At 42.7% G+C, this 21,929-nt stretch overlaps 1 protein-coding gene across 5 annotated transcripts in view; it reads left to right on the top strand.

Annotated features, from left to right (window-relative positions):
• Positions 1–21,929, top strand: part of raraa (retinoic acid receptor, alpha a) — a 152,211-nt gene that overhangs the window by 15,445 nt on the left and 114,837 nt on the right. For 2 of the 5 annotated variants that reach the window (XM_061028774.1, XM_061028775.1), the window contains exon 2: positions 2,456–2,525. The exons of 2 other annotated variants lie outside the window; for them this stretch is intronic. The gene's annotated coding sequence lies outside the window, so the exon portion shown is untranslated. Of the gene's footprint in view, positions 1–2,455; positions 2,526–17,050; positions 17,500–21,929 lie in introns of those variants that run through there. One more of the 5 variants, XM_061028777.1, reaches the window with a different exon arrangement.

The following is a 21,929-nucleotide window of genomic DNA, read 5'->3' as shown; positions in this document are numbered from 1 at the left end:
CCCATCAGCAAAGATAATGACGTGATTACCCCAGGCCACTCCTGTCCACTCTCATCAGTGTTCAGGCTCAAGGCTCGTACATGCATGCCTACACACTCTTTCTCACACACACGCACACGCACACACACACACTCACGCACACGTACATGTGCACAAACTCTGTCCTCATTACATCCTGCCCTGCCTCTTATCTAAATTAGGCTGTACTTGGTCCACTGGACCAATAAAAACACAACATTAAGGCACCATTCATATACACAAACAGGAAGTGAGGGTGGGTTTTACATCAGGATGTGAAAAAAGAAGTCATTCAAGGCCAGGCCAGCTGATTGGCTGAATTTCAGGTTAGACTAGATACCAGAGGGAGCAGTACATCTGGACAAGCATAATATGCATTATCTCATTACAGTGATTGTAGAGTAGGCTGGTTATCCTGCAGCTTAATGCTAAATACAGAAATAATTTGAGTTCTTACATGCAAATGTATTTTTCAAATTAGTGTTATCAATAAGTTATATATATATATATATGTATGTGTGTGTTATTATATTCAATGTGAATTCCATTTAAGGCATAGTAATTTTAAACAAATGTAGGTGCATTATTTAATTGGTTTAAATGACCCAGAAAGTTACTAATACAAGAGTTGCTGTTTAGTTTTCCAACCCTTGCAAATCCACTTTGGTACATCTCTGGACACTTCATATCCATTCACACCAGTGTAAATAGGTGCCCAGCAACACGTGTGTGAATCAGAAAAGAAATGTTTTTCTTATCTGTGGTATGTTTTCAGGCTGCAGGTTGTTGTGTTATATACACCAATTTGGAGTAGCCGTCACAAAACAGCACAGCAGTTGCACGCACGTTGTGGTGATTTAAGTTGTTATTACATACATTAAAGAATAAATAATAATAATTAACAAAGAGTTAATTAGGACTGAAACAATTCCTTTCTAAAAAGGAGGCTTAGTTTAAAATGAGACTACTATATAGCGCACTGTCAAAAGGTACAAACACTTTTTATAGATTTTACGAAGGCTTATTGATGTGCCCGACGTATTGAGAATTTTGGTTTGCACAGTGTCCAGTTAGATTTTTGTAATGTGTAAACTAAAAAGCTTTTTATAAAAGGCTGACTATTTTTGTACAGAAAGTGCTATATTTGTTTCCTGCTAGTGATAAAAAAAGTGGTGTGAAATTAATTTAAAGCTAATAAAATGGCATCAAGGTTACTTGGGCCTGCAGGGTGGGGATTTTCCTCTTTTTTGGACTTAAATCATTTCTTCTAAAGAGCACCCATTAGCATGGCTGTCAGGACAGATGTTTCAAGACTCACTTATTGCTTTCTCTGTGAACTAAAGTAAAAAAACATTCTGCCTAACCATGTCAAGATAGATAGATAGATACTTTATTGATCCCGAGGGAAATTCAAAGTGCACCAAGAAGTCAAAAGCAAACAAACGTCAATGGTGAACATGCTTTTGGAAAAAACACAGGCATGATCCAGAGTTTTAAGTTCAATGGGAACTGAAGCGATCATGTAGCCTGGATATACTGTAAAGGGATGGTCTCTGTATTTTCATCAAAGAGAATATGCTAGGAGCTTTTGAGTGCTTTTGACACAAACCAATTTTCTATTCAGATATTATTGACCATGATTTAGCAGTTTGGCGTTTCTGTTGACTCCAGGAAATCCAACAAAGTGGCTTTTAACATTTGCAAAACCACCATCCTGTAATTTTCATCCAGTTCTTTTTGTGTAAAAAAAAATTACTGAAATATTTCCATGATTTCTCCTGCAAAGGTGTCATCTACAAAGACCCTAGAAAAATGTGACTCTTTTAATTAAAATCTTTATTTAAACAGATTGCTAAAACTTTCTGATATTCTAGCCACATGCAAACACATAATGTCACTGTTCACACACTTACTCTAAACCAGTGTTGCTGGATCTACTGTATGTCTGCAGCAGCCATTCATCCGTACAGCATAATCTGAGCCGTCTTTCTCTGAAGAGAAGACACGCCTCTTTAGATTTGTCTCTGTCTTGGCAATGAAGGCGCCTCTCTGTCCCTATTTGTGCATCAGGCTGAGGGGATTTCTAGGCCGCCACCTGATTCACATTGCTGTAATTGAGTTGTGGCCATAAGCACTACTGTGCCTGCCGAAGCCCCAGGTAATTCGCACACCACAAAAGCACTGTTTTATTCTGTTTTTCACATGATGTCTGGGGCACAAACGCAGTGAGTGAGAAAGCCCAATCTATCGGGAAAAGGGCGGGGAGATTACAGGCAGTATGAGAGGCGAAGGGAGGAAAAAGAGTGTAAGAGTTTTTCGTGTAGGGAAGCAGTTCTGTGCCAGAGAGACTAGGGAGTCAGTGAGTCTGCAACACGTGGATAAGGCCCATAAAGCTGCTGGTTTCAAATATCTCTTTTTTTCCCCCCTCTCTCCTCAGAGCTTAGGAGCTGCAATCGATTCAAGGGGAGATTTCCTCCGCCAAGGACAGGCAGATTGACGTTTTTGGGGTAAGCCCGAATTTGTCCCTCCTGTCAAATCTGTGTAATTGGACTTCCCTGCATTCAACTCTGTGGATACAAAACGCCATCTTGCTCTCTGTACAATGGCATTGTTCCTCGTCATATGACTGCCACCGTGGTTTTGTGGTCGTATTGAATGTGCAGCTTGTGACTTTTTTGCCTACGTTTGCCCCATGTCACATCTTCTGCTTTTCCCTTTCATTGTAAAGGTCGCTGTTTGTGATAAAGTCTTTTCAAATGTGAAATCATTTTTTACATACACACAGACAGACACTGCTTAGAGGAGGTACTCTGTCTTGTGGCCTGCATGCCGCCAGTGGTAGGATCAAGACTAATCTGAGGTATGTTGCATCAGAGTTGGAGCTGGCTGCAGGGAGATTTGCTCAGTCATGTTCAACTGTGACAAAGACCAAACAAAACGGCCATTCATCATTAGGAACTGGTTTGAAGGACTTGAATCATTGTTCTGTGAAAATACACTGATTTATTGCTTTTAATTCATCTTTTTGCATCTTCATTTTTCTTTTTTCAAATTCATGTAGTTTTGCTAGAATGTTGCCTCTTAATGTTTGACAGAAAGTAGCCTGAAAAGTTGGTCAGTTTTGCTCAGCCAATCAAATGCCCTGCCAGGATTGTGGCTTAGTTTGTCCAATCTGGCCTTATTCTGCCTACACAAACGTGTGTTTTTTCTTTGATGTCCATCTCTGTCATGTTCTATCCTGTCCGTCCCTTCCTTGCCCCAGGGAAAGGTGATATCCACTCCGAGACGACAAACACCTTCCCTCATACTAGCCGAGCAAAAGCAAACAGACAGGAATGTGTACAGAGATGCCAGCCAATACCCAGAAGAATGCAGACTCCCTCTACGGATCTAGTCCTCAATTGGATGCCCACACCAGAGAGGGTGTGTGCTTTTGTGCAGAAACACTCTCGCACACCCACACAGGCTGTCCATGTGTCTTAACAGGGGATGACAAGTCTTCTGGCAGACACTACCCAGTTTGTGAAAAGTTTGGCATAAGGCTGGTCTGATGGACAAAACCAAGGCTGGCACTTTGGTCTTACATGCAGACAACCCTTGTGTTCCTCTGTCGTCTTTTTGCTTTTCACACGTCTTCATTTTTATTTTTGGGTGGGGGTTCGGGTGAGGGGGGTTATCCCACCGTGATTTGTGGGTTTGTTAACTAGTAACGGCGGCAAACATGTAAGAATTAAAGGTCAGTTTTGGATTAGATTGGCTCTCCTTTTAGTGTGCATAAAACCTTATTCACTTCATCTGTGCACGATGAAAGGTCACACTGTTTGGAAATCATGTAATTGTTCCATTAGCTGCTTCATTTGCTATTTTATTTTGTGAACTGGCATTCAGTACATGCAGTCCTCATATGCAGTCATTTTCCATTTTCTCTCCCTCTCTTTTTCACTCTTGAGTTCGCAGCTTTGGGGTTTTCATCTCCACATAAAGCGGTATTTAACCCCCCTCTTTCCCGTCATAATTTAGCTCCAGTCTCATACATGGGCTGGGAAGCGGCCCCGGCAGCTGATGTGGAACACATGCCTTTAATGATTCACACTCAGTGTGCGGTAGGTCGCTTGTGGCTGCCGAGCCGCTGCCTCTCCCTCTGTCAACTATGGGACTCCCTTGTTTTCTTTTCAGTGTTTTGTTTCAAACACTGCTCAACACATGAACATTTTAGAAAAGATGAAATCTGTTGTTTATGATTGGATAGTAATACTCTTCAATGGCACTTCATATTTCTTATTTCTCCCATAGCTGGTCTAAGTGGAATACCAGTACTAGCTACGTTTGGTGCTAGTATAGCTTAGCAAAACTAGCAACTAAAGCTGCAGTCTTTCATTTGACTTCTTACTGTTTCTGTACTGTTTCTTACTGGCATTGTGTATTTGCAAGAATGATGTCATCCCGTGATACAGGGCTTATGATTCAATTTGACTGGTGGGACAAGATATATATATATATATATATATATATATATATATGCCAATATTGTTGTCATGAATGATGTGATACTATTATTGTATCACTGGTTCTAAAAATCAGCATGAAAAAAAACTAAACAGGCTTCCCTGGTATTAGGGTTACATGAAGTTAATTGGCCAAAGTAGAAATAGCCAGCAGAATGAATGACGCAGAAGAAGGCAGCAAGATAATATTGGTCATAGGTGCAAGAAGTTGAGATGAAACTGACATCAAATTGCAGTGAATACATGAATCTTACATTTTTCCTGTTTACGGGCATTTTGTATTCCTCAGTGAATCCCATATCATGAGGAATCAGTACATGATTGTCTTGCAACAGTCATGGCTCGCGCATCGCATCGCATCGCATCACATCACATCGCATCATATCACATCACATCTTACCGTACTGTACCATTCCAGACTGGACTGGAATGGAGACAGAGTACATGTTATGTCTTCTTAAAATATCGATATGTTTTTGAGAATTTATACAGTTCATATAACATTACAATGATTTTCTCAAGTGGTTCATCATCGATAATCAAATAAGTAAGGATCCACAACTTTTGCAAGCCTGCTAATGTGTCTTGGCCATGTGCTGATCTATCATTCTGAAAATTCAACTTTTTTGTGTGTGATTGTGTTTCACACTGGACATTCTAACACGTTCACCTTCTGATTTACCAATTTAATTAGTCAGATTTAAGAACTTTAGAACTTAAGAATTAAGATTTAGAACTACTTCAAGCACAGTTGCAGCTGAGGTTATTCATTGTAACACATTTGAGTATTAAGATAATATTTGGCATCTAACTTCCTCTCTATCATCAAGCAGAATAGCAGAAGTGGGCAGCATTTCATGTTAATCAATGATTTTGATTTTTATTTGAGAGAATTAAATCCACCCACAGAGAGAAAAAAACATTCAAAAATATTATTAAGACAGCTTGAGTCTTGTCCAAACTAATGCAGCCTTTGCCCATTCCCCTGAGCCTTCAGCCACTTAGTCATTGGACTTCTTTTCATTGTGTGCGTAAACGGAGAGTTACAGTCAAAGAGCATTGAAATGTGCCAGCACGTGACGAGAAGTGGGCGCTGTCCTGCCATCCAGGCTGACATAAACGGCTTCCTGTTTTTTTTGCTTTCACTCAGTCCCCCTCCAACCATTCTTCTTCCATCTTTTGTTCTTCCTCTTTTTTCTCACTCTATCTTTTCCTCTGTCTCGTCATCCTGGGTCCCACGCCCCCTTTCAGTGGCCTTGTCTGACCTCAACCTCCTCACACGCACGGACAAGCACACCGCTCTATCTCTCTACCACACACACTTACTGGGCATCACACGTGTGGTATAAAGACAAACATCTAAATGTCCTTGTAATAACTGCATGTTAACGGCACAGAGTCCAACTTGCGGGTGGCCAAAGCACTCAAGATAGAGACTTACGCACTCGCTGACCTTGCTTGACTAAACGGCTGCTTATATTCAGCAGATGACTCATGAACTAGCATGTATCTGCCAGGCTGATGCATTGTATTCATGTGCAAAAAGTGATGCAGTCATTGTTTCGCTGGCAGTAATGAATCGAGTTGTTGTTTGTGTGTTATAGGAGCTAAGAATGTTTTTCTCTTTTACCAAGAGGAAGACTAATTTCAATTTAGCACTTCCCCCCACAAGTGCTTGACTTACTGCCCATGAGTTTACCAAACCAGTTTACGGTGTTTTTATGTGGTAGTGCTCAGTTTTTTACAATACCCGTAATCCAGGATATAACAAAGTGCCTCTCGTAAAGCATTTCTTTAATGAGACTATGCCTTTGTGCTGTTTTATGTATTGTGTTTGGAGTAAATTGGTGTTAATCTGTTTGGGCTCATAAATTAAGCTTTCTGTTTGAACTTGTTTTATAAGGTTTGGTGTTCTCAGAGAACAACAGAGTGAGTGCATGAAGTACAGAGTGTGTGTGTGTGTGTGTGTGAGTGCTGAAATGAATGTAGAGACCTCCCTGGATTGCTACAAAGAGGTACCACCCGATACTGTATGCAGAACACCCCAGCCTCTCTAGGCGAGAGGGCGTAGCTTACAGTACTGAGCAGTCTGCAGTTCCTCTTTGGGGCGCCTCCTGACAGGAACTTGGCAGCAAGGAAACATAAACAAATTCCCTGTGGTGGGTTGGCAGGCTGGGCGGCTCGGTTCCCTCCTGTTACCGTACTTGCACTTTACAGCACTGCATGCTAGCAAGCTAGCCCGTGCTGTTCAGCACCTACAGGCTGTGAGAAATAGATCTCAAAGTGACAGGTGCCCTCTTTGCATCTGCAACCTGTTTTCCTTTAAGTTTGTCAGAGATGCTTATGCATTGCCTACACATTTTCTTTCCACTTTGTTGCTTCTGGTGCATGACCCCTTACAGGTTTCCAACAATGCCATGCATACGCCGCCTGGAGGAGGCACACTGCTGCTATGTGTCCCAAAATGCTTGTTTGTGCTGAAGTTGCAAAAAGCAGTGGTGATGATGATGTAATGATGGACGTTGGGGAGACAGGAGAGAGGGAGGCCCTGCAATCCAGTATAGCAGGAGGGAGAGAGGACATGGTGGGCCCAGGAATCATAATACAAACATTTGCACATGCTCACACACATTTGCAGTATTCCCACAACCAAAACATGCCCATGCACACATGCTTGTGCACACATGCTTATTCATACTTACGGTATATGTGCTCACAGAGACCCACAAGCCTGCTGTTTTCTCTGTCTCTCTCTCCCTCTTTCTCCCTTGCTCTGAAAACACAGTGGTGTATTGTGCAGCCTGACCTGGGCCCTGTCCAAAGGCAAAGAGAACCCAGATTGCTGAAACAGAGGGCCCACAGCTAATGGCCGACCAGCCTGTAGTTGTTACAGCCTACTACAGCTTTCCAAACCAATGGGGACTGTTAGCTGAGCCCAGACACGGTGTGATCATGCATGTGTGTGTGTGAGTGCATGTTCTTTTGATCCGCCACGGAAGGATTTTTTTTGGACAGCACTTGCAGGAGCCGACATGGCACCTCAGTGCAATTTCATAAGCACTGGTAAAGGCATTTGCCTGACTTTTAATAGTCCTCCGTCTCCACAACATCATCCAAACGCACTATTTTCAACTATCGTTTTTTAACGGTTGTAGTGGAGTTTGGCTGCAGAAAAGAGGGCGATGGCGAGAAGGAGGAGGAGACCCTTCTCTTCCTCCAATCCTGATGAGAGAGATTAAATGAGGCGAATAGTTATAACTTTTTTTTCCTGGAGTGGTGATGGATGCAAGAGCCAGCTTGCAGTTTGCCTCATTGGTTTCTGTACCCTGCCTGACTGCCTCATCTGAGTGGACTCTCATGCGATCAACACCTGTGTGAGTGGGGAATAGTTAAAAGTACTGTAATTAACTTGCTGTTTTTTAATATATATTTAGGTATTTAAAAAATGATTTGGTCAGTTAAAAGATCCAAAACTTCTTCCAAAGATTTCAAACTCATTTGTACATTAAAGCTTTTATAAATACAGAACACCTTCTGCTGAAGCTCACTCCATATACCCAAACTTCCCTCATCATTGCCCTTCCCAAGTCATTTCAACAGGACCACAAACCTTCATGCAAAGTCATTCCAGACGCCTCAAAAACATGTCAAATTGGGAGCGCTGAAGGATTATGTCATGCCAGACATTTTGAGAAAGGAACAATGGGTCGTTTCCCTGGCTGTATGTGTGTGTTTATGTGAGAGAGAAAGAATAGAACATTCAGTGCTGTCTCTGTCTGCAGAGAAGTGGAGGATGAGTAGGGGGCACAAAAAAATCTTACTTCTGGTGACACTGTAGTGCAATGAGGAAGAAAATGGAGGAAACTAGAGAAAGATTAACTAAAACTTGTTTAGAGAGACAAAGAGCACTGTGAATGGGAGATTGAGAGAGGAAGACAAGACAAGCACACATAATGTGGCAGCAACTCTCCAGGGATACCGTTTGCTTGTGTGTGTGTGTGTGTGTGTGTGATACCTGCCGTTCTTCATTTAACTCGGTAAGAAGGCTCTTGCATTCATGTCCATGTTCCTTTTGTGCTTTTGAGGGTATGTGCATCTCAGCTCATGAACAGTAAACCCTTCATGAAACAAGATAAAAAAGACAGCATCAAGGGCCAAGATATACCTCCTCAAACACACACACACACACACACACACACACACACACACACACACACACACACACACACACCTCCTCTCCCAGGTCCCAGTGGGCACATCTCTGTAATGGCCCCCTATCGATCCTGAGGCCTCCTTGTCCACACTCAATGCCCATCGATCGGCACCTTGCAAAGAGTCTCAGAGGGCTGCTTCACATCCTGTGGCTCGTTGTGCGGACTGTGTGTGTGCGTGTGGTGTGTGTGCATGTGTGTAAAACAGAGCTTGTTTATATTTGAAGAAAAGAAACCTGTAGCTGTGCTCTCATTAAACCACAAATGAGGACTAAAACCTTGCAGCATAAAGACATAAACACCCGACATAAAAAGACTCGCTCAGCCACTCTTCAGTGTCCCACAAGAGAGACAAGACAGAAGAAGAAGAAGAAGAAGAAGAAAAAGACTCCCTCGCCTCCCTTGTCAGGAAAAAAAAAGCCTGATTAATCAGTCAAACCACATGAAAACTTTGCTTGTTATTGTTGCTGCTTGATTTATTGAAGGCCTGGATCTGGGTCAAACACCCCCTCCCCTTCTCTCTCTTCCTCTCTTTTCTCTTCCTTCATTCCTCCCCTCTCTTGCCTTTTTCCTCTCTCTACCTAAATAAGCTCCCACCCCCCACGTCTCTTCCCTTTGTCTCTCATCTGGTTTTCTGTTTTTGTTAAAGGACACTTGATTAATGGTGCCACAGACAAAGCCTGCAGTCTGCTCTCAGCCCGGGCCTCGGATCGGGCTCCTCTCTAGGTAAACCGAAACACATGTGTGCTGGACGCCAGTGGGAACCCCTAAGGAGAGAGAAGAGAGAGAAGAAATTAACAGCAGTAGTCCCTGATGTATTATATATATGTGATATAGGGTCCTTCCTGCACTGGAAAATGTGCAGCAAAAGGAGGAATGAAAGAGTTGTGTAAAACATGCTCAGGGTGTGGCCTCCAACTCTGTTTGTGCAGAACTTACACCATTCAAGCCTCTACAGCATTAAACTATAAAATCATCCTTGGCTTACCTTCACCTCTTTCTTTGTGATTGCACATATTTACCGATTCAGTGTAGCAAAGAGACATTACACCCACCTGAGTATAGTTTCTTGCCTGCAGGCTCCTCAGGAATGAGTGCAGTGCCATTGAAAGTCTTGTACAAGAGAATTGCCTTATTGAATGATAAAGGAGCATATTACTCCTGTGACTGCATTGACAGCTTTATTGTCAATTGTTTCATAATGGCAGACCTTGGCACTCATGTCTTACTTTAATGCTACACTATTCAGGGTTTATGTACTTATATTCAGCATTGACATGGCCAAATTGGCTGTGCTTGCCTATGAGATAAATACATCTTCTCTGGAATTATTACCCAGAAGATAGAATGGTTATTAACTTAATTATGGACTCTTATACAATATAACACCGACGTAGCCCTCTGTGTCCTTCAGTTTAGAGGCAAAGTACTTTATACAACAATAAGTTCATATTGAATGTATGCTAAATGTACTGCATGCACTTAGATCATAATTGGTGAACCGTCTCTTGTAATGTGTTTTTGCTCTTACAGTGAGTGGTCCTGTATGAAGACATTTATGTATGCTGCTTTTGCAATGTGAAACACTTTGCAATCAAACTGTAGTTTAGTTTTGAATAGGCTTAAAAGATTGTATTGGTTTAAAGTTGCATGTTATTATGATGTAACTGACAGAAATGGGGACGCTGTATTCTGTCTGCTTTGTCAAAGAAATACGTTGTAACTTTAATAAGTTCCCAAAATCTCCGTACACATTTGTCTAATGTGCATAAAACTGATTTATTGCTATAATGTGATCAAAGAACAAACATAAAAAATATCAAAAGTTCCTACTGGCTTGATTATGTATTTACTATTTTCCAGTTAAATCATTCAAACATCGCCAGCTTCTTCAAACAAATGGAAATATCCCTTCTTCTTAACTTCTGTTTTATTACAACGTTGTGCAGCGTCACCACCCAACCTGCACTTTGTGCACCAAAGTAATCAAGAATACCGTGTTGTTTTGGAGGCAGACAGATCCTGGAGCAAGTTAGCTGGTCAGCAAGGTTACCATCCAACAGCAACACCAGCAGAACTTTTTTTTGCTGAATTGTGTAGCCCACACCCAGAGAAAGGACGGATCTCTCCTGAAGAGTTTATTGCAGTCATGCACTGCGTCACACCCAGACAATATGCGCCCGCCAGCTTCCTGTCCTCCCCAGCTCTCACACTGACCGTGATCCTGAAGCCTTCCTTTCTGTGTATGAGGGATTAACTGTGGCATGTGGACTGCTGGAGGAGGATGCAGGCAGAGAGTAGCCAAGACTGTAGCCCTGGAGCATCACTACTATTAAGAACAAATATATATTCTCAGTCTCCTCCATCCTGTCCTCTGTCTTTTCATTGGTCTGGACTTCTCTAGAGAACCAAAAGAGGTTACACAGCTCAACCTGGGACCTCGATGAAGCCACTTTGCACGTCAGAGCATGTTTCTAAGTTGAAATATTCACATCATTCTAGTTACAATCATTACAGGAAAAACTTTCTCCTGGAATTCAAATCCCTGAATGTTTGACACAGATTGGTTTGATTTCAGACGTCTGATGAGAAAATGCACCAGGGACTGTTCACAATAGACAGGGGTGACTGGGACTTGCTGTGAACTGGGACTGAGATATGGGGGGCTGCATTCCCGGGAGGCCTTTCGCAGTCTAGGAGTGGAAGTGCAATGTTAATTTTTACTTTACCAAACTCTGCACTTGAAGTTTGGACTGTACCGAAACACTTGCATAGAAGAAGAAGGGGGGGTTGATCTCTGTACATACATTGAAACCAGCTGAGACAAGAAGTGGAAGGCACATTGTTTCCTTTTTCTGTGTAGTTGTTCATAACATAATCAAGACAACACTTGCCTTGCATTCACCTGAGGTCAGAATCATGGGTAAGTTAGAAAAGTCTCTTGAACTAAGGCTGGGTCAAGTGGTCTATCACACATTTTCAGGGATGTATTCCTTAATTATTTTTTAGCAAATAATGTTGTAACTGCTTGAAAATTTGTGTATCTCCAACATGTTTCAGAGGACACAGTATGTCCATTGAGGATTTTTATCCAAGCTTTCAATTAATTCCTGATCATTTCTTAGTTTGTTGTGGATAGCAGTAGTTCACTTTCACCCACAGTTTTTCCTCTTTTACAGAAAATATCTACTTTCCTCACTTGCTGCTTAAACTAAGCTCTGAGGTGGAGGTGTACGACTGCAAGTACTTCACAGGCAAGCAGAAAACTATGCCAATTCTGCCATGTGTTATGATTTTTTATCTTTTCATATTGAGTAAAACAACCTTTATCATCGTTAATTCCCATTTTCAAGACCATTTTATCCCCAGCCCTTCCGTAAACTGAAGTAACATAAAGGAAAACTCGGGTTCATGTCTGGCAGAGGGGTCAACTTGACGTCATGTAGAACAGATATACGACATATACTAAGTTAATGTCAGCAAAATGATAAGATGAATACATGTAATTTATAACACATCAATCTTTAATGCAAAGTTTATCGGAGGCTATCCTCTGAGACGGTGCCATAACGAAGACCCTCTGTTAATATACCTTTGTTCTTTTATACTGAATCTACGAGAGCACACACTCTTGCTACTCAGTGAGAGAATCATGTAACTGCATTCAGGTGTGTGTGACTGATTGGTTGTGATAAAGCCCATGGTGTGGGAGGGGATGCAGCATGCGTTCTTTCACTGTGTGTATGCGCTGTGTGTGTGTGTGCATGAACACAAAAAAAAACGTTCTGTGTAATTTGCTCTCTTTTGTCAGTCTCTCAGGGTGTACCTTTGAGTGCTAGGTGGTTTGTTAGTACTCCAGCCTTTTGCGTTATCTTTTAAGGCCACCATGGCAGCCTTTGCTTTATTTTTCTGGGTCTCCTGGACAACTTAGTTTTGTGACAGCTGCTTAGTTTTGGCGGTCGTCTCGCCCCTTTAACGCCTTTGTTAGCCAAAGTCTAAGTTTTTCTGTCATGCCACTCAGCTGGATCTGCTTGGCACAGGTATAGTATAGGAAAACCTTGTTCCACCATTATGCCTCTGTAATATTGACATTGAAGTTGAGACATTATAGGGATGTCAATATCCCACATTGAACTTGCAATATGAATGGGGTTTCATACACTATAAGGACAGGTATAACTGTATAGTACTTCCTGTCCACATCATGTGACCTAGATCAGTTCTGAGCAATAGAAAACATCAAATTTTCTTTGCTAGCACTGATGTTCTATCCACATTGTACCCTTTATGCTAATAAATACCATGATTTTAAAAGGACACAATTAAATGGTACCATCCAATGAGCACTTGAATGCAGTATTAATTGTATGACCCACATAAACTTTGAGCATAGTGTAGACAGATAAAGAAGTGTGCAGTAAATCTAAAATGAACACATGGCCTTATTATACAAGACTATTCATAGATAAGCACAGTGCTGTTAATGTTGGTATAGGTGACATATCTCTTGTTGACACTGTAACCTGCTGCAGGGCCTGAGCTCTATCGTCCAAACAATCAGCTGTCTGCTCTGATGGAGTCAGGCGGCTCATCTTCACTTCATTAGACCAAGCGTCTGTTAATAATTCATGCAGCGCTTTCCCTGGAAGCACAACCAAAAAGCTCAGCTGTGCCTGTCTGTCCTCATTCCTCGTCACTTTAAATTTTAGCCTTCTCCCATTTTAGACTCTCAGTTATTTACTCACTTACTTCCCACCTTGCAATGTGCACCTGCCTGGATGAGCAGATGATGCTTTAGAGCCAGAGGTAGAGGAAGAGCAGCTTTTATTTTTATCTTTATTTTTTTGTTTTTCTCTGTCATTACCTCGCTCCTCAAAAATGATGTGTACCCACACAGTACAGTACCCAATGTACCGAGGTACTCCTTCTCCTTCCCTGCATCCCCCAGGGAGTGTCTGTTCTCTTTTTATTGCACTGATGTTTTCCCCCTTTTTTTCTCTCTCTCTGCTCATCGTCTCTTGTTGCACTCTGGTGTCACATTTAGTTATGTATGCACCCCATGTGTTTGATCCCCCCCCTGCACTCCTGTGTTGTGTACATTGCATAACCTCCCGCAGCTCGGCCCAGAAGTGTACCCTCAACTCCCTCTCTCTCTGTCACTCTCTCATTCCTCTTTTTCTGACACCGCCCCCTCCATCTTCTCTTCCCTTCTTTGGCAGCAATCCAGGTCATCACTTACCCCCCTCCACCCCCACCCCCCGACCCCAAACCTTGAAAGTTGGAGCAGTTGGCTTTTCTCTCTGTTTGTCTTGTTCTGACTCCCTTCCTGCTATCGCTATATCACTCCTTTTCCCTCGTTCTTCCTTTATTTCCCATCCTTTCTCTCCTCTCCCTCTCTCTCACTGCCTGCTGCTCTCCACTCTCCCAGTGGTCTCATTAGGCGTGAAGGAGGCTGCCTGGTGTGTGTGTATCTGTGTGTGTATGTGGGTATATGTGTGCTCTCTTTGGCAAAGTCTCAGTTGACTGAGCATGCCACTTGCACTAGCGGGGGCCTGGGCTCCATTATTACCACAAAGCTGTCACAAACAGTATATAAAGTAGCCTCCTGTTGCAGAGTTGTGGGTTGAACACAGTGCTAGTACTGTTCTGACTTCTCTGCTGTAGCTATGTTTGTAGAAATCAATGTGCACCTACATACATACAGAAAACATAAATAGAACCCTCAAAAATGTATGCACCTGGCTATAGTTTGCTAGCTCATGGTGCTAAAAACCACAAACTTACAACATCTGTCTCCTCTTTATAATGACACCCGGCTCTGTGGTCCAACCTGCAGGACGTCTGATGCCCCTCTCTGTCTTCCTTTCTACTGACTGAGTGACTGATTGTGTGTGTGTGTGTGTGTGTGTGCCCCACTGTTTTGTTAGTATCTGGTTACAGTGATGGGGTACTATGTGCAGGAAAGGGCCCCTCTTCTACAGCCTCACTGGCAGGCCTGACCCCTGCAGGTCAACGTCCATTTTACCACATGAAACCTAAATGTCAAGCACACCACGCCTTACACCCCCTGCTACAGCCATTTGTCTTTCTCTGTGGGTCAGACTGCCTGGACACACACACACACACACACACACACACACACATGCAGTCAAAAATCTAATTTGCTCTTTAGAGCAGAAAGTGTGACTTTCTTGTCCATCTTCTGTCTCGTATGAACACTGTAAGAAGAGCAAAAAGACGCTGAGGACAGTGAGAGAGTGTTGTAATCAGTGTTTTTCCTCCCATTGTATCATACCAGCAACACCAACTATCTTTGCAAGCACGTGTGTCAGGCTGGAACATCATTCCCAACAGGGAATTGGCCCTTTATTGTGATTTTTGTTGTTTTTGTGGACACACTTTGTCTTTTTCTCTGCATCTATGGATAAATAAGGAAGGATCTTTATGTTCATGTTTCACTACATAAATTCCAGGAATTCTCCTCGTCCTCCGAGTTTGAAGTTATCATTGCTGTTGACAGACTGAGAGCATGATTGGATTCAGCTGTTGGCTAACAGTTGTTTAGCTTTGGCTTATCTGTGACTGAACTGATTAACCTTTATTGTTGATAGACAGACAAGTGTAACTACTCACAAATTGTTCCTTCTGCTTTTGAAATTGTAAACAGACTATGTCTAAGTGCGTACACGGATGAAAGCAGTTTTTTAAGTATCAAGGATTTTCATCTTTCACTTTTTGTTTATTTTTACCTCTTTATGTCGAATGGCCAAGAAGTTTATTTTGTAAAAAAGTAGAGCAAACATCTCGAATAACTAAAGATCACAATGCAACCTTAACCCCATGCATAAAGTCCTCTTCAGTTCTCTCTCTTCTTGTAAACATGCAAAAGGCATTTTTTTTCTCCTTTGTTAAACAACCTCAATCTGTGTATACAATGATGAGCGCTAACAGCCATTATCAGAAAGCAGGCCGGCCACCTCCCATCACTTGCTCTGCACAGTTCTGAGCAGCAGCCATCCATTACAGGAGATAACGGACAGAGAAACTGTCGGGAGTGTGTGTTATGAAAGCTACAGTGAATGTCCACAAACACACACACACACACACACACACACACACAAATGCACATATATAAACACAAGACTTGTTTACAGGAAGCTGTCAGCCGTGTGTCCTTATGATAAATAAACAGCGAAGCGTCCCCTTTTTAATGATGGCGTATACAGGCCTGCACGCCGAATATTGACGGAAAGATTGAAAGCATTCTCAAGGGCCTTTCCAACTTGACGTATGGCTCCCGCTTGGTATTTTTTCTCCCCTGCCCTTCATTTTCCCCCCCCCCCAAACCCCCTCACAACCCTCTCAGCAATACTTTTATTTATCTCAGACAGCGGCTTGTGCAGCGGTTGGTAGACGTGAGAGATGCCATAAACACATTTATCAAGCGTGGTATGCCAATAGGGAAAACATTGTAGAAGTATGAATGAAAATAATGTGATAATAAACACAGAGAAAAAAATGCAAACTGACTTCCTCAGAGATAGCGAGAGGGCATCCACAAAGTTAAGCACCCATAGGGAACTGGCTGCTTTAGAGTTTTCACAAACCTGAAGTACAGGAACTCAGGATACGACAACAATGATGCCACCTGAATTAGCAGTCTGCGCGTGCAACGTCTAAGACGCCGTTCTCCTCGCTTTGATAAATGTTTCATTGTTCATCCCGTCTCCATCTTCTCCTCCTCCTCTCCATGTACAGCAGTGAGTGTGTTCAGAGAGAAGCAGAGCCTTTTTACCGAGTGTTGTTTCAGCGTTATTCAAGCGTTTGATGTCTGTCTCAATTGTTGTTCCTCTCGGCCTCCCCTGCCACACGCAGCATTTATTCATTTTTAGGTTCAGGCTCTGAGCTGAGGGACCGCCACTAGCTAGTCATCTATATATTTCTCTTTTTTTAATTTAAACATTATATACTGCCCCATTTTTTAACTATTAGCAATTGACCTATTTTCTGATTCTAAACTTAGCCAAACTCAACCAAAGGCAGGGAAATGAGTTGATCGTTTTACTAGTGGGGGGGGGGGGGGTCAGGGTGTTATCAGTGCTACACAAAGGCACCGGGTTAATTAATGCTTGCTGGTGTCACTATGCTGATTGTCGACTTTTTTTGCCTTGTCTGCTTTTTAAGCTGCAGTTTAACCCCATTATCTGATTGGCTGCATGTGTGGACAGTTTGGGAGTATTTTTGTGTATGTGTGTGCGTGTGAGAAAGTCCTAGTTGAAGAAGAAGAGCTCTCTCTTTACCTTAGGGGGATGGGGTTTGACAGTACTGTAGCGCCCCCACCCCACCCTCCATCGAACCCCCTCCTGCCTCACCCTTCATTCCCCCCTTCTGCTGATAAATGTGTTTTTCTTAAAGGAAGAAGGTGGTTGGTTGAAAGGAGTCTCTTTTAATGTAGCTTTTTTTGTGTGTGTGTGTGTGTGTGTGTGTGTGTGTGTGTGTGTGTGTGTGTGTGTGTGTGTGTGTGTGTGTGTGTGTGTGTGTGTGTGTGTGTGTGTGTGTGTGTGTGTGTGTGTGTGTGTGTGTGTGTGTGTGTGTGTGTGTGCGCGTGTGTGCGCGTTTGCATTGCTAATGCAGCGCAGGGCCGTTGCAGCAGGGGCTACAGGCAGGCAGACTCGAAGGCAGGCCCGCAACCTCGACCCCAGCATCATTTGTTTGGACGAGGGCCGTCAGCGCCTGTCGCGCGGCCCATGATGAAGTGTCAGTTGGTAATTGTCCCCACGAAGCATCCACATCTCAGGGGGGGTGAAGAAAGGAGGGAGGGGAGGATGGGGGAGGCATGAAGCTGACAGAGAGAGAAATGACACCCTGGGCTCCTCCTTCTCTCTCTCTCTCGCTCTCTCTTTTCCTCTATCTTTCCTCTCCAGTCTTCGTACAGCTGCAGCTCACAGGAGCAGCTCCTGTGGAGTTTCAGCTGGGGCCCAATTGCAACGAAATAATCGTTGTGCTTCTATTGCATCTAGAGTTTCTCACAATGCATCTGCATTTTTATATGCACATTAAACAGATTTTAAAGCGTGCATATTTTACTCCCTCTATTTCCATCAACCAATCCACCACTTCATTCAGCCCCACATCTCAATTTGCTCTTGTGCCTTGTACTTAAAAATAGTATTATTCTAGTATGAGTCCTCTTGATCTGGCTGTGGCTTCCTCTGCTTGCCAGATCTTCTTGAAAATACATATACATTTTGAGACATCATCGTTTTGGTAATCAGATTAAGCACAAGGCTTCTATTGATCGCACTATATATCTCTATGTAATGAAAAGCTTTTACAGGACGTTCAGCAGCTATTTATAGTCTGTTCCTGTACAGAGGGGACCTAATGCACATCGCCCCGTCTCCTGTTCATTATTTCCCCAGCTGAGGTATGAAGTCAGAGTTGTGTATTAGCTCCATGATGGAGAAGTAGTGTGGGTGAGTGTGGGATAAGCAGGGAAAAGAGGGATGAGAGAAAAAAGGACAGACAAAGGAATCGGGTGAAAGAGGGAAAAAGGAAAGGTTGGAACGTAAAGGGGAGAGGTGGTAACATGCAGAAGAAGATCAGAAGATGGATGGTGAAAGGTGGGTAGGGCAGGAAATGGTGATGCTTAAAGAGGCGAAGCACCCAAGAGAGACGAGGATATGAAGGAAACCACCTTGAGATATGGCTCCTATATTTCCCGTTACCTCATTCCTCCATAAAAGCTCACAACACTATCACTATCTCTTTAATGACGGAACTATAATGCACTCTATCGGTAGCTATGTCTACATGGACACAAATAATCAGAATAAAAGTCTGATCAGAATAAAAAATCCTTTATTTGAACGCTTCAATCAGAAGAGACTGATCAGATCTGGCTCATTCGGAAATACATTTCATTCCGAACGAGATGAGTGGTTTATTCCGATTGTTGTTCCAATCAATATTCATGTACACGCTTGATCCAATCATGTCTTCCTGGTTGGGGTCAAACTATTCTCACAGCTGCGCATGTCAGTCACTCTCTTCTACTGCGCATGTCTGAAAATCTTCTGCAGACCGGCCCATTTCCCTCTGAAAATCCATTACAGGGCAATTAAGTTCTGCTGAGTTTGCAGTACTCGCAAGAGAAGATGAAAAAAGTCTATCGTAAATGAACACACAGAAAAACTTTTTGACATACTCACATTATGTAGCCTACATGATGCACGCTCACGTTCAGTTCCGTCACCAGTTTCTCCTTAAGCCAGAACATTGGAAAACTAAAATATTGCCCATTAACTGTCTTTGACTTAATGACAAGAATAAATCTACAGGTGAACTTGTGCCTAGTTTGAATTTAGTAGTGTACCACACTACCTTAGTGTGTAAACTTTTTTAATTTGACATCAGTTATACAAGAAATAATTTACAAAATAATATTGCTTGAATGTGGTAAAGTGACATTTAAAGGCCCTGAGGAGCTCTAAGTTTGCATCAATTTTGGCGCCCCTTATGGACAAAGTGGTACATCTCATTTCTTTGTACATTTTGCATGCGGCTTGCTGTTTCAACTTGAGGGCAGCAGGTGAATTAAAAGAGTGCAGATGGGGACATTTAAGTTCTTGGCTGTCTGTCTGCTGGTTGGCTGCAGGTGTAACACAGACTGTAACTCCTGCTGCCTAAATGAGGATCTCTCTCTCTCTCTTTCTCTTTCTCTTTCTCTTTCTCTTCCTCTCTCTCTCTCTCTCTCTCTTTAATGGGGCACTGGCCTGGGGCGCTTAACCAGCTCTCTCCAGAGCCACACACTCACACACACACACACACACACACACAGTAAGGGAAACCACAGCCTCCCAAATTATGCCCCAGTCTGCGAGATGATGAATCTGGTTGGTGATTAGTTAGTTGAGGAGGGAGGCGCACTGCTTAGGCCCTTTAATGGGCTATAATTTGGAAGATAACTGTATTGTCCTATCTCTCCTGACATTTAAATCTAATCAGACCCTGCTGGTTAGCACTGCGGTCCAAGACGAGGGAGGCTGGGCGGGATGAAAGGCTTCAAGTGGAGAGGGATTGGCCCATAGTGGGGCATTCATCCCTGTGGGCCGAGGCTGAGCAATTAGACAACAAGGCCCAGGCACACACATTAATTTGTCTCCCTTTTCTTATTTATTTATTTCCCGAAGATCAGTTTAAAGAGCCTGCAGTCAAATAACTGCAAAACATAGCAATAGGTGTGTGAAATCCACCTACCTTCCACACACATGTTATGCACACATACACACAAACATCACAAGGGAGCCACTCCAAGGCCTCTCCTCTGCTCCTTATTACCACAGATGAGATGCTAAGTTTGATTAACACTTCTCTTTCATCCTCTTCATTAGCGGTGGAGAGCCACTGCAGCAGCGGCAGTCGGCCCATGAAAAGAGGGCATGAATTAGAATCCACTTATTCCATAGACTGCCACTAATTCGACACAATGGTGGTTAACTGTGGGGAGTAATAGGAAAAGGGTGTTCCTAATTGTTTCTTTGGATGGTGCGGCACACGCTGTCGCAGCTGTTTTGCTACACAGAACCAGGCAGCTGAAGGAGCAGGCGTTGGAGGGCCCATCCGAGAGAACTCACGGGCAATAAAAGCTTGTAGACAAGCCAATTTCCTCCGGCCAAGCGTCTTTGCTGAGCGGAGGAGCCGGGCCTCAGTCAATGAGAACCACCTGGTGCTGAGGGAAGTGATTAGGGAGCTGTTTTTTTAAGGAGATCCGAAAAGGGGTTCGGGTTTTGGGGGGGCTCACCAGAGTTTGGTTTGTTGGAGAAATATTGACGTTAGGTGTTTTTCAAGAGCGGGATTTGAGGTGCAGTGTTGTTTTGTTGGTGCTCAATCAGAGGGAAATAGTTTGGTCATGTGCATGTGTTTCGGGTTTTGACACTGGTGCTGATTAGCGAGTGGGTCGGCGAGTGGGACATTCCACAAAAGTGGGGTGTCTTGGGTTCAGCCTCAACAGAGATGACACACAACTAAGAAGTCACATTGTTTCAGAGCGAGGCTAACCACGGCGTACATGAACACTTTGTCCGCATTGATGGGAATTTAACCACAAAAATGTGGCTGTAAATGTAGAGAATGGTGGTAATATCTTCTGCTGGGCCCACTCACTCTACAGACACACCCTTTGATAAAGTCCCCATCTAATGTGCGTTGTTACACTACAACACTGTGACATTGAACTTAAACAGCCTTTACAGTAGTCCTCTTGAATGTATCAGGCATAAATAGGGAGGAGAGGAGGGCAAACTTTTCATGTTGAGGACTCCAGAGCAGATACACTAAGGCTGCATAACAAAGGATTTACCTCAAGCGAACTCAATGTGACAACAAAAATCTCTTTACAAACTTACAAAAGTCTCAAGCATTGTTCCAACTTTTTGACCTTCCTTTCTTTCATTTCTGAATACACTAGTCACGAAGTTGTTTGAAGAAAAGTTAGGATATAATATTCATATTTGCCTGAATTTCTCTCTCACAAACATGCTTAGCTTTCCTTGAGGTTTATTTTAAATCTCACAGATGTTCTTCAAATGTTAAATAACACTTTCATCATCATCACCATCATCATGTTTTATTGACTTTTATATCAAGCTGTGTTGTCTTAATGTATAGTAAGTAAGTGCTATCAGTGGTTAACTAATAAACTAACAGCCAATCAGTGCTCAAAGCAAATGCTGCAGAAGAAGGAGTTGATGGCCATTTCTTAATAAAATAAAAGCCAGTCAACGAGCTGATTTTATATGCTGACTTTTTACTTCATCTGGCCCAATTCCAAGTTCTCATAAATTATTTTTGTGAGCCACAAACTTTTAAAATAGGAACCAAGTTGTAATAAACAGGAATTATTCTTCAAATTAAATAATGCACAATTATGATGCTCCAAATGTTCTAAGAGAGATTCCCCAGGGCTCATTGGGAAGCCACTGCACTTTATATCTGAAGGTTGTTCACTTTGATGCTTTTATTTTATTTATTTGACCTTTTAATCTAACCGGGCATGTCAGATTCTTCTCCGCTTCCTCGGCTGGTCACAGTGTTGTCAAGGTGTGTGAGTGTGTGATTTAAAGGGTTCAGTATTTTATTGTACAGAGGTGTTGTGTTGTTTCTGTGTGGGTTTAAGTGTGTGTGCAGTTCATTC

The sequence above is a fragment of the Labrus mixtus genome, chromosome 21 (assembly GCF_963584025.1).
Source record: "Labrus mixtus chromosome 21, fLabMix1.1, whole genome shotgun sequence".
Taxonomy (NCBI): Eukaryota; Metazoa; Chordata; class Actinopteri; order Labriformes; family Labridae; genus Labrus; species Labrus mixtus.
The sequence above is the reverse complement of the archived record's forward strand: the minus strand, read 5'-3'. Positions and strand labels throughout refer to the sequence as shown.